Genomic DNA, 14,664 nt, shown 5'->3' on the forward strand with positions numbered 1-14,664 from the left:
AAACAAAGATATAAAGAACAAAGATACAAATGCATTTTTTCACAAATTATTATTTTAATTTTATTGTCAAGGTGATGTACAGAGGGGTTACAGTTACATATGTAAGTACTCAAGACTATAAAATTATTTGTGAAATTGCAATCTTTGTTGAGAAGAACTGGACTTCTATTCAGTATTACAGCCTGGTTAACCAAATAATTTTTCTCAAGGTTTAACTGAGGATTGCTATGCAGGCACTATAATACATGAGCCACATCCCCATCTTAAATGAACAGCTTTTATACATATATATATATACACACACACAGGACTAAACAATGTCTTTATAGAACATTGGATAGAATACAAGAACAAAGAATACAAGTGATTGATGAATCCCATTGTTGGTTATTGAGTCACAATAATGAATTTTAAAACAAATACATTGTACTATTTTAGAATGTGGTTGTCTTTTTCTTTTGGGGGGGGGCGCTTAGGCTGAGGGCCTGAGCGCTGTCTCTGGCTTCTTTTTTGCTCAAGGCTAGCACTCTGCCACTTGAGCCACAGTGCCACTTCTGGCCTTTTCTGTGTTTGTGGTACTGAGGAATCAAACCCAGGGCTTCATGCATGCTAGGCCAGCACTCTACCACTAAGCCACATTCCCAGCCCCGTGGTTGTCTTTTGCTAATAAATTTATCTCCCCCCCCCCCCCTTTTTTTGCAGATATTAGGACTTGAACTCAGGGTTATGGCCCACCCCCCCACTTCTGCCCTTAGAGCTCTTAGCTTTCTTGCTCATACTCTACCATTAGGTCACACCTCTAGCCCCCAAGCTTTCACTTTTAAAGTACTTCTTTGTTTTCAGTACTAGAGGAAATAAGGTACCTTTTAAGCCTAAAATCATTTTATTGTAATCCTACTTTATTAGAGAGGTTGTCTTTGACCAGGTCTATAATATTTTGATTCATATCATGTTTTTCATCCAAGACTCTAGTCTAGTGGTCCTTTGAAGTGTAATTGTTCTTAGCAAAAATAATTATTCTGAGCCCTTGTTTTAGAACATTTTGTAACAGGAAAGCATGTATAAATATACTCTTAAGAAAAATTTAGTAACAGAGGGTTCAACCCTTATGGAGAATTCTGCAGACTCCCAGGGGTTACAAAGGTGGACGTCTTCAAGATCTTTAGCATCCCCAGTGGGAATAAAAACCACACAACTAGGAATATTAGAAATGGGATGGGAGAAATTAAAACACAATAGAGAGGTCTTTGATGACACTGGTATGTGTCTTGAGGGTGAGCAAAGGCCCTGTGAAAAGCTGAGACTATAGCTCAAGGAAGGGTGACTAGTGAGGACAAAAAATAAGCTTTGTTTTCTTGTCACTGTTCTGAAACAGCAGTTATACCTTAATGACATACCCTCAAACACTTGTGTAGTAGGTGTGATATATGCTTGCACTGCAGATGTTTTAGTAGTATTTTCTGGTTTATGTATTGACTGTTGTTTTCATTCGTAAGTATTTGACATTTTAAATGAAGAGATGTCAAGGAGGAAAGATGTTTTCCTTCTCTGACTATCCAAGGTTGGGTTCTTGATAACTATCCTTGAGTCTTGCCTTCTTCTCATAACTGTGTGGCATTCTATGCTTCATCAGGATCTGTTTCCCGCCCTCCCTTTCTTCCTTCGTCCTCACCCCCAACTCTTTCTTTCTTTTTTGTCTTTTTTTGTCTTCCATTTTTAGACAGGATAGGGGTTTCCTTAAAAGTTCAGGCTGAGCTTGAATTCTTCCTGTTTTAGACTCCTAAACAGCTGGGACTATGGGCTACAACCACCACTTGCAGCAAAATCTCCTGTGTGTGTCTGTGATTATTGAGGCTTGAACTCAGGACCTTACTCTTGCACTCAGCTTTTGTTTGTTCTCCCACTTGAGCCATACCTCTACTTCTGTCTTTCTGCTTGTTACTTAGAGATAAGAGTCTCTCAGATTGTCTGTCAGGATTGGCTTTGAATCTTGATCCTCAGATCTCAGCTTCCTGGGGAGCTAGGATTCCAAGGGTAGGACACTAATGCCTAACCTGCAAAGTCTGTTTCTAAAGGCTTCTTTCAGCTTTTAACATCTCCCTGCTCCATTGTACTGGGTGGAAGTCAATCAAGTACAGGTAGGTAGAATTTCCCAAGGATTTCAGGGAGCAAAGTGAGCTTATTTGAAACTGTATTATTTCTGATTACATTCAATAAAACTTTAGTAAAACAGCTAGTACTCTTGCTTATCTTCTTGAAAATAGAAGGGTCGACACTTCTAAATGCCTTGCTCCCCCCTCTAGCCCCCTACTTCAGGGCCGTGAGTTTTAAACTGTAGAAGGTGGGATGCCTTTACAGACTTTTCTGACTCCTCAGTGATGTGGCACTCTCAAAAGAAATAATAACTTTGTAAAAATCTAACAATTATGCTGACACCATACTTAAAATGTAAAGACTAGAAATTAACCCATAATTTTGACTTTCTGGTACAGAAGCCATGTAGTCAGAAGGCTAACTATAGCTGAGAGAAGTCTGCCTTTGCCTTTTGAAACTGGGGCTACATTTTCCCCAAAACACAGGTGTGTGTGTGTGTGTGTGTGTGTGTGTGTGTGTGTGTGTGTGGTGTTTTCCATTTCTACCCAGTAAAATCATACTGTTCATAACCCAGTTCCAATGTCACTCCCGGCACAAGACATTCTGATCCTTCCAGGAACTGTCAAGTCTGCCAGTGTCATCGTGTTCTTTTCAGGCTTATCATATCTGGTTTTCTCCAGTGGTTATTTGTGTGTGTCCTAGCACTTTTGAAGATAGATATTATATCATATTATTTTTGTCTTTTCAAAGCATGTACATATGGCATGCACACATTAAGAGTTTTGGATTCAGTGAGTTTTGTTAGTGACAAATATATTGCCCCAAGCACAGGCAGGCTCGAGGGACTGCAGTTCATGTGTGAATGAATTATTCTGCTCCTACTCTCTTGTATTCTCATTGGCTCTCCTTTGTTTCCTGATGTAATTTTGGAAGTATATCTGATAGACAAGCTGGAAGAATATTTTTCTTAATTTAATATTATTTTTTTCTAAAATATAATTTAGTGAAAAAGCTATCTTTCTGTAAATATTTTGTTACACAACATTTAAATTCATTATAGACTACCTCTTATGTCTTAAAAATCAGAAAACATGGAGCTTTTAAAAGTATGGGTAGGTTAATAATCCGTACATTATTTCTTTAATAATAGTATGATTATTACTAATATCATGTTATTATTAATATAGTGTTATTTGTTATAATAGTAATATTATTTGTTATAATAGTAATATATTGGCTGGTCCTGGGGTTTGAACTTAGGCCTGAGTATTATCTCTGAGCTGTTTTGCTCAAGGCTAATGCTCTACTACTTGAGCTACAGCTCTACATCCAGCTTCCCCCCCCCCCCCCCCCCCCCCGCCCCACTTGAACTCTGTACCTGGGCTGTGTCCCTGAACTCCTTTTGCTCAAGGGGTAGTACTCTATCACTTGAGCCACAAGGCCACTCCAGATTTTTATGTGATTAATTAGAGATAAGAGTGTCCAGGACTTTCCTGCCCTGGTTGGTTAGAGCTGGCTTCTAACCATGACCTTATCTCAACCTCTCCAGTAGCTAGGATTATAGGCATGAGCCACTAGTGCTCAGCATTCTCTGTGTTTTCTTTGTTTTTGTTTTGGTTGTTGCCAGTCCTGGGGCTTGAACTCAGGGCCTGAGCACTGTTCCTGGCTTCTTTTTGCTCAAGGCTAGTACTCTACCATGTGAGCCACAGTACCACTTCCAGCTTTTTCTATATATGTGGTGCTGAGGAATTGAACCCAGGGCTGCATGTATACGAGGCGAGCACTTTACCACTAGGCCATATTCTCAGCCCCCTCTCTATGTTTTCTTGAAGCTACTAGATTCTGAAGGTTGACAAGGTGGCAGATTCTCTGGTCTTACATGTATTTGTTGTTAGAGAGAAATCTGAGGAATAGAGTGACAAGATTGTGTAATATGAATAGCCTTTGATTTTCCTTCCAGCTTTGGCATATGAACAAGGGAGAAATATAAAGAGGCCAAGTGATTGCTTAAAAACTCCTTTTATATTGCAACACAACCAGAAAAATAAGCTCCAGCATTATATTTTTATTTATTCTTTTCACACCAGTATTGGGGCTTGTACTCAGGGCCTCACACTTATTTATTAATTATCTTTAAGTAGTTGTACAAAGAGGGTTCAATTCAACATGCTAGTTTCTGAGTATAATGCATCTTCATCAATGTCACCCCTTTCATCATCTCCCCCCACCACCATTTCTCCCAACCCCCCCATCCTCTCAATTTACCTTGTTTCATTTTCACATGTGTACATTGAATATTATGAGTGAACTTTCCTTTAGCTCCCCTTCCAGCTTTTTTGCTGGTTAGTTAGAGACAAGAATCTTGGGGATTTTTCTGCCTGGCCTGACTTTAAATCTTGCTCCTCAGATCTCTGCTTTCTAAGTACCTGAGATTACAGGCAGGAGTCACCAGCATCCAGCTTTCCAACAAATATTTTAAAAGTAGTTATCTGAGAATTAAAAAAAAAGTTACCTATAATAGAGGGACCAGTTATAATCATATTCAAATTTGAATTATTGTAGACTCGTGGTATCCACAGTGTATGCATCCATGGAGAATGGTGATGAGAAAAAAACCCACACAGCGCAGGCTGCGGAGTGCAGAACTGTTCTTCAGACACTTACATTTTACCCACAATGCCTTCTGCTTCTGTTAAAACATGTTGCCTTTCAACAACTCTCAAATGGTCACTTTATCTCTTAAACATATGTTTTACCTTATTTTTTTCAGCACCATTTGCTTCTGGAGGGGACTCTTTTCACTAAAATAAGGTCAGCAGACCACACAACCATTTCAATTTCTCTGTATTAAGTAAGCTGTGTAATGTATACATGAGAGTTGGAAATAATGTTTTTTTTTTAATTCTAAAATTTTTTAACTGTGCTTGGTCAAAGCCATGTTTAGAAGATCCATGATAAGGCCAGCTTACTATATTGTCCTGTAGAAGTGTTGTAATTATATAATCTCCATTTATAACTAAAACATTTTAGTATCTTTAAGTACTTGTAAAAATGAGTTATTTAACAAAGCAGTTTATGAATACTATCTATATTTATATCTATATCAATACCATCAATGCTACCCTTTCTGACATTTTTACCCATCTCTCCCAATCTGCTCCTTCCCTCATTTTTTCTTCCTATTGTAGGATATATGTTGATTTTTTTTTTTTTGGCCAGTCCTGGGCCTTGGACTCAGGGCCTGAGCACTGTCCCTGGCTTCTTCCCGCTCAAGGCTAGCACTCTGCCACTTGAGCCACAGCGCCACTTCTGGCCATTTTCTGTATATGTGGTGCTGGGGAATCAAATCCAGGGCCTCATGTATATGAGGCAGGCACTCTTGCCACTAGGCCATATCCCCAGCCCTATGTTGATTTTTTTGACTGCATCCTTCCTTACTTTTCTTTGTCTACCCTTCTTTTTTGACCCTACCCAACCATTTATTGATGTTTATTTTGTTGAACTTTACCTTTGACTTTCTAAGACTTTATGCTATTTGACTTCTTCCTTGAATCTACCATATTTCAACAAATACATTTGTATATACTTGCTTACCACCCAACATATTTACTTATAAGTTTATAAGATAATTCTCACTTCCGCATGTGAAGGAAAACATGAAACCCTTTTCTTTCTAGGCCTGCTTTACTTCACGTAACATAATTTTTTCCAGGTCTTTCCATTTCCTTTCAAATGATACAATATTATTCTTTCTTATAGATGAGAAAATTCGTATATATATTCATATATGTGTATCTATATATGTATATGTATATCACATTTTCTTGATCCACTTGTCCATTGAAGGGCATCTGGGCTGATTCCATAATTTGGCTATGGTGAATATTGCTGCAGTAATCATAGTTGTGCTAATGGGTTTATTGTGTCCTGGTTTGTAATCTTTTAAAAAAATTCCCAGGAGTTCCTAGATCATAGGATATTTTATGTTTAGTTTTTGATGAACCTCCATACTGCTCTTCAGAGTGGTTGAACAAGTGTACATTCTCACCAACAGTGTATTAGGGTTCCTTGCTAGCTTCTGTTATTATTCGTTTTCTTGATAATGACTGTTCTAACTGGAGTGAGGTGGAATCTCATGTTGTTTTGATTTACATTTCTTTTATGGCCAGAGATATTGAGCATTTCTTCATATGTCTATTGCCATTTTTAATTTTTCTGAGAAGACTCTCTTTAGCTCATTATCCCATTTATTAATTGGGCTATTGTTTTTCTGAGGGATTAATTTTTTAAGCTCTCTGTATATGTTCCAGAGATTTGACCATTGTCTGAGGTCTAGCTGGCAAAAATGTTCTCCCATTCTGTGAACTTTTGAATGCTTTTCTTTCTTTGATTGCTGTACTTTTGGATCTTTACTCATAGGTTTTTATCTGTGTTAAGTAGTCCTAATGTTTCTCCTACTCCTTCCTCTAACAGTTTCATGTTTTCCAGTGTTACACTGAGGTCTTTGGATCCATGTTGAACTGATGCTGGTGAATGGTGATATATAAGGATCCAGTGTCAGTTTTTCACATGTGGATTTCCAGTTTTCCCCGCATAATTTGTTGAAGAGAGGGTCTTTCTCCCAGCCCTAAGTTTTTGGCTCCCTTTTCAAATACTAGATGGCTACAGTCCTGTAGGTTTATTTCTGGATCTTCTATTCCATTACATTGGTTCTTGGGACTGTATTTTGTGCCAGTATCAAACTATTTTTTATTGCTATAGCTCTGTAGTAAAGTTTGAAGTCTGATATCTTTATACCTCCAACACTACTTACTATTTCTGCTAGGGATTGCTTTTGCGATTCAGGGTCATTTATAATCTCTCTCTCTCTCTCTCTCTCTCTCTCTGTGTGTGGCAGAGGGAGAAAGAAAGACAGAAAGAGAACGAGAGTGAGAAAGAGAGAAAGTAATAAATAATTAGAAGTAACAAAATTTTACATCATTGATCCCAACTTTTTTGGAGTAATGACACTTAAGTGACCTTTGCATGTAGCTTGCATAGTGACCAGGATAGTTAATTGGAGATAAGAGTTTTACACAGACTTCCCTACCCAGGCTGGCTTCAAATCTTAATCTTCAGATCTTAGCCTCCTAAGTGGATAGGATTACAGGTATGAACCACTAGCAGAGGCTAAAATCAAGAATTATGGAGAAACCCAAACTTCTACAATTCTTGGGACATTTCAGGCCCTCCTACTTGCACTTAAGAGGTTGTCTTATCCCATTCATGCTACCAAGTGTCTACTCTCCTCAGGCCCACTACCTATCCTGAATTTCAATTACTCATTTATTTTAGAGTAGACTAATGCCATTTCAAAGTCAGTGAAGTTGGTGAGCTGATTAATTATCTCTCATCTTTTAAAAATTTTCAAATAGAGTCAGTAATTTTTTTTCCCCCCAGTCCTGGGCCTTGGACTCAGGGCCTGCACACTGTCCCCTGGCTTCTTTTTGTTCAAGGGAGCACTCTGCCACTTGACCCACAGCACCACTTCTGGCCATTTTCTGTATATGTGGTGCTGGGGAATCAAACCCAGGGCCTCATGTATACGAGGCAAGCACTCTTGCCACTAGGCCATATTCCCAGCCGGAGCCAGTACTTTTTAAGCTCTAAGAGTGTTAAAATATTGTAGCAATTCTGTGGTTGCTTGGCTGGATTGCTAGAGGCTAACACTATAGTTTCATACAGCAATTTTAGTATTATTTTCTGATACATTTTTGTTAGATGATCTCTGTGTTTGAAACATTTTGAGAAAAAAATCATTTCCTCCAAAATGTTTGTGGGTTTAAGAATGATCCTAAAGACCACTGGGGCAGGTATATAAAAAATATTAATTGGGTTTTAAATAAGAACTTGGCTTTAGGCTGGGGATATGGCCTAGTGGCAAGAGAGCTTGCCTTGTATACACGAGGCCTTGGGTTCGATTCCCCAGCACCACATATACAGAAAACGGCCAGAAGTGGCGCTGTGGCTCAAGTGGCAGAGTGCTAGCCTTGAGCAAAAGGAAGCCAGGGACAGTGCTCAGGCCCTGAGTCCAAGGCCCAGGACTGGCAAAAAAAAAAAAAAAAAAAAAAAAAAAAAGAAAAGAACTTGGCTTTATACTATATGGTAGCTAGGTCCATTTTGTAAAAGTAGTATTATGTATTTCACTGTACCCTCTTTGCATAAGAATTTTAAAAAGTTTTTTGTATTTCCCACATGTTAGTCTTTTAAGCATGGAGAAGAGCATTAATATATGTAATATAAGACATGATATTAAGGTAGTGCTAGCTACTTTTATCTGGCCTAAAATAGCCATTGTTACTTGGATTCATTGGTACATGTGGGCCATTTCAAATTGGTTGAAAAAATATATATATGTATATATATATTATTAGTATTATTATTGTGCTAGTACAGGGGTTTGAACTCAGGGCTTGGACACTGTGTTTTAGCTTTTTCACTCAAGGCTGGTCTTTTCCACTTGAGCCACAGCTCCAGTTCTGTTTCTTTTTTGGTGGTGAATTGGAGTCTCACAGACTTCAAACCTTGCTCCTCAGATCTCAGCATCCTGAGAAGCTAGGAATATAGGTATGAGCCATTGCTGTGAGCTTGGTTGAAATGTTCTCTATCTATGCTTAGAATGTAGGCTCTGAATTTGTGCCTTAGTATTTCTACAGTGGATATTTCCATGTGCTATCTCTGAAAAAATCTGTATTTAATTTTTTAATAACCAAATGTCGATCTGTTCATGACGTGGATTAATTTGGAGCAGCATGCTGTGACCCATCTTCTTAGGCAAATATAGCATGTGAGGAGTTATTTGTAGTCTTAACCTCCAGCCTCCTTTGGCTTCTCCTTTATTTGGGGCATAATTCATTAGGGTGTTGGGCTGTGATAGTTCGGGGTCAGCTGAGGAGAAAAAGGAGAAGAAAACCTGTCCTAATCTTTGTATCCCAGGGAGATTTGTCTAGAGCTGGCTCACCTTGTGCCTTGTGGTGTCTTGTGGTTTAGACAGATTATAGTGGAGGACAGATTGAGAGGAGGACAGGCAGAACTTTCAGTATGACAAGGGCAGATGGCCATGACATGAAAAAACTTAAATGGGATTTGGTGTTAAATATCATTTATTGCAGTTACCACTTCCTGAATGATTTTTGTTAGCATACTGTGTGTATATCTATCTATCTATCTATCTATCTATCTATCTATCTATCTATCTATCTATCTATCTATCTCTCTCTCTCTCTCTCTCTCTATATATATATATATCTCTCATTTAAACGTTAGAGGGATATTGAGAGTCCTGTTATTTCCTTGGTACAAAGCAGGCTACAGAGTTTAAAGGTCAATGACAAATTAGGATAAGATAAGCAAGTTTGGTGAACACATTTAAAAATCCCGATTTTGAATGGAAACAAGAAGTTCTTTTTTTCTTCCTTGTTTTTGTTTTCTTTTCTTTCTGTCTTTTTTGCTCACTTATCTGTCTTGGGGAGGGCAAAGGCGGGGTGGGGTGGGAAGCACAGAAATGGAGGGGCAAAGGGCAAAGAAATGCAGCAGTGGTACTCACTAAACACTATGTTGAAAATGAACTACACAACTTGTGGGTGGGGATGGAGGGGAAAACTGGGAGAGAGTGAGGGGAAAGGTGACATTGTACCTTACTTGAGTAAATGTAACCCCTCTCTATATCACCTTTATAGTAACAATAAAAAATCCCAGGGGAAATCATTTAAAAGTTCTGTCAATTGCATCAGGAAAAAGATGTTTTGAAGGAACTTGTATAGCTATGTAGGAAAGAATTTGCCACATTTATTAATTGAAGTTATCTAAAGAGAAGCTGGGATTGTAGAGAACATTTATCACCTTCTTGTTTGTTGACACCAAAATATTCATTCACTATGGAGCCTTGTATGTTTCTTTCTTAAAATTGTGTTTAAGATGGCTTGTTTTACAAGCTTGGTCAAGTGAAGCTTGACCAAAGATTAGTCTGAATCAAACGGCAGAGTGAATTAACTTGCAAATTTAGAATGAATTTGCAACCTTCAAGAGGAATCTAGTACTTTAAATTGTTTATTAGAGAATTTTAAACTGGAAGAAAACCACAAATGAAACAGAATAAATCCATGCTCAAGAAAGATGTGCAAAGAGATGAATGACAGGCTTGAATGAGGTGAGCTAGAATTCATAAGTACCCAGTTACTAAATGTTGAAAATTTGGGAGATCAGGTCAGATGACTGTTTTCCTCCTCCCAGCCCATGCAAATCAGAAACTTTCCTTACACATTCATGAATTCCTCAGCATTCTACTTTCCATTCCTCAGATGATCAAGAATTTCTGCATATGATCTGTTATGTTAGAATATTGGTAATCCAATACCATTAAGATATTGATGATTTAAATTACGCACATACTCCTTGTACTGGAGTAACTATACTAGATTTTTAATTGACCTTAGAGGTGGTAGGCCTGGGTTCCAAATGCCCATAGCCTTACATTCCTTTTTTTCTCCCCCTTACTACCTTAAACCTTGTTTGTAGGTACACAACTCACATATTGGTGCTAGACCTTTCTAGGTAGACTGGAGTGAGAGGAAACTGCCTGAAGTTTCCTGAGCTGTTTGTCTCTAATAAATGAATTTTTTTACTCTTGTAAGAATTGCATAAAATTTAATAAATGAACGGTATATTTCACAGAGATAATTCCCTAAAGGTCCTAGCCTTGGAAACTACTTCCGCAGTGCCTTGGGTCAGCTAATGTGAATGTGTTAATCCATCCTAATCCTCTCATCTTCATCAGTCTTTTACCTTTCCAGGTTTTATTTTCTGGATGCTCTGTGCTTTGCTACATTTCCTTAGAGAAATGACGGAAGTAGCATGAAGGACAAAAGCTGAAATGTATTCTCTGTTCAAGACAACATCTTTCTTGGTGTTTTGACAATGGTGGCAAAGTTTTACCTCAAAGAAACTGAGTTGGGTGGGAATCGTGAATACATTTTGCTATTTTTCCAATTCAAGTGATATCTATTGGTTCTGGCCCTAAGTAAGATACAAGTTCTGAAATTACCAATGAGCTCATATGGATTGTGGCTTTTGCCTGGCAAGTGAGAATGTTTAGTGTTGTTCTTCTGTTTTAGATTTGTGGATTTTTTTTTTAACAGATTCCCTGGAGATATGTGTGTCAAATCAGCTTGTTAGAAGGCAAGAACCAGGAAGGCATGGGGCTCACTGTGGGATACTTTAAAATATTCCAGCTGTTTGAAAAGCCTGGGTGAACTAATTCAATTATGGAAGAAAAGCCTGTCTCGCTCATGCTAATACTTGTCATGAACATCCTTCTTAAAATAATAGTAGCTGAGAGGAGACGTGCAAGGAATTCAGATAGTTATATTTAATTTAAATCAGCAAGGGACGAAACACACAGAGATGACACTGACATTTATAAAAGATGGAGAATTATAATCAGCATGTCATGCTTGAAGTTTATTGAGCCTTTTCTTTTTGTGTTTAGTGTAATATTTGCAACTGTGCCTTTTTCGTACATGGTAAATAAGTAAACTTTAAATGAGTTTTGGGCTGAAGACTGTATTCATTTTTGCTAATAATGAAAGATGATTAAAGTTTGTACAATATGAAGGCATACAAAGGGGAGAGGGAAATGGAGAGGGGAGAGGCGGGGGAAAATGAGGGAGGAAGTAACAAGTTGGAAAAGAAATATGCTCCCTGCCTTACATATGAGACTGTAACCCCTCTATACTTCACTTTGACAATAAAGAAAACAAATCTTTTTTTAAATTAATAAATACTTATTTATTGTCAAAGTGATGTACAGAGGGGTTACAGTTATGTTAGGCCATGGGTACATTTCTTGTACTGTTTGTTACCTCCTCCCTTGTTCCCCTCTCCCCCTTCCCCCTTCCCCTTTCCTCCCATGAGTTGTTCAGTTGGTTTATACCAAATGGTTTCTAAATGTTGCTTTTGGAGTCATTTGTCTTTTTATCCTTTGTCTCTCGATTTTGATATTCTCTTTCTCTTCCCTAGTGCTAATACCAGTATATACAGTATCCAGGGTACTCAGATGAGATACAGTGATAGTACGGGTACAACCACAGGAAGAGGATACAAGAGGATCATCAACAGAAGAAGCTACGGTTTCACATGGCATGTTGAAAGTAATTACAATAGTGATATAACAGTTTTTTCCATAACATGGAATTCATTTCACTTAGCATCATCTTATGCGTTCACAAGGGCATAGCTATTAGGCTCTTGTGATCCTCTGCTGTGACTAGCCTAAACCTGTGCTAATTATTCCCTATGAGGGAGACCATAGAGTCCATGTTTCTTTGGGTCTGGCTCACTTCACATAGTATAATTTAAGAAAACAAATCTTAAAACTTCAAAAAAAATAAAGGCATACAAAACAAAAAACAAAATATACTTTTCTTCCCAGCCTTTGTCTCTTACAAATTTACATACTGGTATATAACTATAATTACTTAAACATTGCATGCATATGTATGTATACATACATATATATATAAACATTGCACATATATATGCATATGATATGCAAATTATATTTTTTGTGTGAAAATTGTATCATCTTTTTTTTGTATATGCCAGTACTGGAACTTGAACTCAGAGATCCTCTGTGCTGTTCCTTAGCTTTTTTTTGCCTATGGTGTTTTTTCATTTGAGCCATGGCTCCATTTCCAGCTTTTTGCTGTTTCATTGAAGGCGAGGGATTGTCTGGCTTGGCTTTGAACCATCATCTTCATATTTCAGCCTTTTCAGTAGCTAAGATTACAGGTGTGAGTCACTGGCACTTGGCTCATGTATTGTACTATTTTTTTAAAAGTCATATTTCACCTTTTTTATTTTTTATTTATTTTTTATTTTTTATTTTTTTTAACCCAGTGGTTCGTATTTTTTTTTAAACTTAATGGCTAACCTCATGGTTAACCTTAATGATTTATCACTTTCTGGTCTGGTTTCCATGTGGTTGAGATTTGTAAACTGGCTTCTATATTTTGTATCAATAAGAATGTTAGCTATATGACAATCTATTTGTAAGAAAGATGTCAGGAGGGACCACATCCCTGCCAAATAGTCTTCCCTTCCCAGCCTCTAGCCTAAGGAAGTGCCAGCACCTAGAAGTTCCTCCGCAGCTGTCAAATCCATTGCCTGGCTGATGGTGACATGGAGGAGAAGCCACAGCTGGTGGACAAATGTGACTATCCTATTTCTGCACATGGCTGGAAGGACAGCAGATGTACATATTTTTACATAGATAACTCTTCAACCATATAAGTTTCCTTTTAGATGTTTTCTAATGAAGTAAAATCAGCTGATTTTAATGTGCTATTTTAGAAATTTAGATAATATGGATTTAAGAAAGGATATATATATATATATATATATATATATTTGTGTCATGGTACTGGGTTTTGAACTCAGGGCACTATCCTTGAGCTTTTTTTTTTTCTCAAGAATAGTGCTCTACCACCTGAGCCACAGTTTTCCTTCCAGCTTTTTGGTGGGGAACAGAGATAACTGTCTCATGGGCTTTCCTGCCTGGACTGCCTTCGAACCTGGATCCTCAGATCTCGGTATCCTGAGTAGATGATTATAGGCAAGAGCCACAGGTGCCTAGGAATATGTACAATTAAAAAAGTTTTAATGGGTTAGGTTAAAAAAAAAGAGAAAATTTAGTTGAAAAAGAAGTGAAATGAGTAGTGTTGTAAAGCTGAGGATCTGATGGAAGGTGAGGAATTAGAAGTGCCTTGACCCTGAGTCTGGACAGGTCCTGAGTCATGTCTCTGTTTGGTTTATTTTGGAACAATCAATGAGAGAGGGGCCTTGGAGCGGGAGGTTATGTGTTCTTTCCTCATGAGTGCAGATGCCAGGCATACTGAGATCTGAGTGAGTGGAGCCCATTCACCCGGGACCTGAGGCCCAGCAGGCTCCATAGCTTCCTTCTGTTTGACAGGGCATGGAACTTGCTCCCATGCCCTGAGTGACTAATTCCACCCCTCTGGACCAGCCCTGTTTCTTTTTTTTTTTTTTTTTTTTTGGCCAGTCCTGGGCCTTGAACTCAGGGCCTGAGCACTGTCCCTGGCTTCCTTTTTTTGCTCAAGGCTAGCACTCTGCCACTTGAGCCACAGCACCACTTCTGGCCATTTTCTGTATATGTGGTGCTGGGGAATTGAACCCAGGGCCTCATGTATAGGAGGCAAGCTCTCTTGCCACTAGGCCATATCCCCAGCCCGGACCAGCCCTGTTTCTTTTGAGTTGAGCCAGTATATAATGTTAGCTACATCTCTATCACTATTACCTTCTTTATAAATTTTAAATGTTTCCTTTATAGATTTTACCTTCATTAAAATGCATATGCATGCTGTATATCAGTGGCTCATGCCTGTAATCCTAGCTACTCTGGAGGCTGGTATCTAAGGATCGTGGTTCAAAGTCAGCCCAGGAAAGTCCATGAGACTCTTATCTTGAATTGACCAGAAAAAAGGTGGAAGTGGAGCTGTGGTTCAAGTGGTATCC

The 14,664-nt window shown here is 38.3% G+C and overlaps 1 protein-coding gene across 2 annotated transcripts in view; it reads left to right on the forward strand.

The window, feature by feature from the left end:
• Positions 1-14,664, forward strand: part of Tbc1d4 (TBC1 domain family member 4) — a 154,752-nt gene that overhangs the window by 45,879 nt on the left and 94,209 nt on the right. The window lies entirely within an intron of this gene.

Source organism: Perognathus longimembris, chromosome 3 (assembly GCF_023159225.1).
Source record: "Perognathus longimembris pacificus isolate PPM17 chromosome 3, ASM2315922v1, whole genome shotgun sequence".
NCBI classification, from domain to species: Eukaryota; Metazoa; Chordata; class Mammalia; order Rodentia; family Heteromyidae; genus Perognathus; species Perognathus longimembris.